Source organism: Dipodomys spectabilis, unplaced genomic scaffold (assembly GCF_019054845.1).
Source record: "Dipodomys spectabilis isolate Male_0828 unplaced genomic scaffold, ASM1905484v1 ptg000102l, whole genome shotgun sequence".
NCBI lineage: Eukaryota > Metazoa > Chordata > Mammalia > Rodentia > Heteromyidae > Dipodomys > Dipodomys spectabilis.
The window spans coordinates 618,604-622,533 of record NW_024870779.1 but is presented as its reverse complement, the minus strand read 5'-3'; positions in this window follow the sequence as shown (position 1 = coordinate 622,533).

Sequence of the window (3,930 nt, the reverse complement as noted above, 5' to 3'; positions counted from 1 at the left end):
TTGGCAGATCATAACTGATGCCATGAATGCTGTTGACTCAGCATTCAACTGAACACATGGTGTTTCATTTTATATGTCTATAGTTGGCTAATCTTGTTTGTCTAAATTTTTAGGTTTAGTATATGAGTTATTTATTTGCAAATAAATGATGAAGAACTGTTGCAAGAATATAAAGTTGTGAGTTTTTTCATAATATTCTGTGTAATCAAATTCAAGTTTGAATGCTTTTCTTGGAGTGACTGCCTTTCTAATTTAGAAAATACATGTTTGATATAGAAAAAAAAATGTACTCATTTACCTTACTTATAACTGTAACCTCTCTGTACATCACCTTTACAGTAAGATTAAATTTTTAAAAACTAAAAAATTCCTAAATAAGTCTATGTATCTTCAAGCTTCTACATTATTTTTTTCCCCATAGCATTTGCCCTTTTATATTATCAACTTGTGTGTGTGTGTGTGTGTGTGTGTGTGTGTATGCTAATTCTGGGGTTTCAACTCAGGGCCTGAGTACTGTCCTTAGCCATTTTGATAAAGGCTGGTGCCATACCATTTAAGCCACAATAAGAGTCTAATTGACTTTCCTGAAGGTTGGCATTGAACTTCGAGCCTCAGATCTTAGTGTCCTGAATAGCTAGAATTACAAACATGAGCCACCAGCTCCTTGCTTCATTATCAACTTTGCATATCATCTTTTATTCTCAATATTTTACTAATTTATTTAGCATTGGCCTGCCTCTGTCCTGCTTGACCCCTAATGATTAACCATCAAAATTCCATTTCCTTTCTTCATACTTAGAGAATTAGTTTACATTTTCAAAAATACCTACTATGGTATTTGTGACCATATAAACAATTTATGTAAATAGTACTCTTCTATTTGTTTATAATTTCACAGGTTGTTGCAATACAAAATAATTCATTTGGTATAAATTCAAGAAATTAAAAGATTTAATTCATAACTTGTATTTTATGTACCTGAACTGTCCTATTTACTTGGGAACTTATTAAAGCTTAGGATCTAAGTTTTGGAGCTTAAAGTACCTATGGGAAAAGCTATCTAATCCAGTGTTTTCAAAAAGAGTGAATATCAATAAGCAGTATTTAACGAGTGAGAGCTTGTATGTGAAAACAACTGTCAGACATGTCTTTATTTTCTGGATACAAACAGTGTTCATCAGTTACAATATAATTACAACTGATGATCGTTATTAAAACTACAGTAGCGTTATAAAATGTTACTGGTTCTCTAATAGGCATAATCAATTAAAATATTAAATAGTTACAAGGTGTCAATAAATACATGAAATCCAAGGACAATAAATCAGATAACTTTTAAAAAATAGAAAGTCAGGGGTGTTAAATGATGGGGAGAAGATGAACAAAGTGAGAGAATATGTAAACCAACAGTTTACCTGAGGTATAGAAATGTCTAAAAGTTCAGTCAAGTAGCAACATAGAGGGCAGCAGAGACTAACAAGGAGACAACAGAAGCTGACATATTTATTTCCCCTTGAGATTAGAGAGATGACATCTGGATGACATCATAACTTTCAAGGTGGAGAAAGAATCATGAGACACAGTCTCTGTACATGTTAAGGGAAAAAAGTTTCTGTGGTATACAAGTAGACTCTATGTCCACTACCCTACTCTACCTGCTTCCTACAAAACACTAGATTAAGGCTGGGAATATGGCATAGTGATATATAGTGTTTGCCTAGCATGCATGAAGCCCTAGATTTGATTCCTCAGTACCATATAAGCAGAAAAAGCTGAAAGTGGTTCGGTGGCTCCTCTGGTGGAGTGCAAAAGAGCAAAAGAAGTTCAGGGACAGTGCCCAAGCCCTGACTTCAAGCCCCAGGACTGGGGGAAAGAAAGACTAGATAATACATGTCTATAATCCATAAGAAACAAATGGGAAATAATGAAAAAAGGCAAGAAGAGCTATTGAGAGAGTCTAGGTTATTTGTGGGGAAAGATAGGATCTTACCTCCTTCCATTTCTGAAAAATCTCAATCCAGTTGTTTTTAAAAAATAAAAACCCTCTGTCCTCAAGTTCCTGGTGAAAAACTTGAAAGATCCATTACATATCTGCTAAATGTCATGTTCAACAGGTTTATGTCTAGCCTCAAATTATTGACCTGCCTGTATGATTTAACATTATAGAACACATTCTGTATGTATATCTGTGTCCCTGTCTCTTTTTGTCTCTTGGGGCTTATATGCAGGGCCTGGGTGCTGCCCCTGAGCATTTTTGCTCAAGGTTAGCACTCTAAGAACTTGAGCCACAGTTCCAGTTCCAGCTTTTTTGGAGAAAAGGGTCTCATGGACTTTCCTGCCCCAGCTGGCTTTGAATAACAATCATCAGATCTCAGTCTTCTGAATAGCTAGAATTATAGGTGTGGGTCCCCAGCCCCCAGCTTAGTTTTACTTTTTATTTAACCAGTCACACGTAAACGTAGAGTCATATTCAATAAATCTCTGAACGCATTCTGGCATTTCTAAAATGATCATTATCTCTTCTGACATGCTTTCTTTTTAAACTACTAGTATGACAAAGGCCTGTAGTATGGTTAAGAATCTGCAGATGGAAAAATCCCTACAGGCTTCACACATGCAAACACATCTTTATTCTGCTCTCATTCTGGAGGAGCAGTTGAATATATATTTCTATCTTGTTTTTCTTTCAGTATTTGGGATACATTGTTTCATCCTCTTCTGACAGTTGGCTTGCTGTTTTGGTTGTTTTTGTTTTGTTTTGCTCCGAAATGTTCTCATATTTTATAAGGTGGGTCCTATGCAACACTCCAAACTCATAAATTCAGACAGACCTCCAGAAATCTATCAAAAGATTAAAAAATGGCATGTTTGGGACGCCAAGGATGAGCAGAACCAGAAAATACAAATGAGCTGCCTGAGGAGGTACTCAGACTCTCACAAGTGGGTCTGCACTAAGTTTTTTCTGTTCCTTTGTTTTCTTTTTTATCTCATTTGAATGTTTTCAGTGTATGATGTATGATAAAATTATTTTTTCAGCATAGCTAATGAATGCTGTCTCCACTTATTTGGATGTTTTATCATATCAGAAATGTCCTTAAAATTCTGTTTTTTTGCTTATTACATTCAATCATTTTCAGAGATTGTTCTCTATCATTATGAAAATGAAATGCTTTGAGTCTTGAATTGTTAAAAAGAAACGAGAAAGCTTTAAAATTAAAATAGTACCTGTTTTCATCTAACAATAAGTATATATATATATATATACATACCTATGTATATGTATACACATGTAGATATATGTATGTGCATGTGTGTAGTATGTTCATATATGGGTCTATACATGTGTATATGTTAGCATTAGGCCAAATGAAAAGGTATTATCATTTGATTAAACAGAAATGCCCAGTAATTTTTAAAAACAACAGAAAAACTACGTGTAGATTGTTCATTGGTTTCTTCAGTTCATGCTTAAGGGACTAGTTCTTAACTTTTTTTCCCCTTTGGCTGGTGCTCTGCAACTTGAGCCAGTATTCCACTTTCAGCTTTTGCTGGTTCACTGAAGGCAAGAATGTCTTGGATTTGTCTGCCTGAGCTGGTTCTCAACCTTAATTCTCAGATTCTACTGAGTAACTAGGATTACTGGCATGAGCCAACACATGTCCAGGTTTTTTTTTTTCTCTTCCCTTTTCTTCCTCCTTCCGATAAAACTCCAGTAGTAATAAGAAGTGTGCAATTTTCTCAGGTATTGCTAAGACGACCCCAACTGGGGGACTTTGAAATAGGGGATGTTGAAGTTTTTATTACAGAAACTTGCTTTTTTTATCTATATTTTTATTTTTTTGGTCGGTCGTGGGGCCTGAACTCTGAGCCTGGGAGGTGTCCCTCAGCTTTTCAGCTCAAGTCTAGCACTCTACCACTTGAGCCACAGCG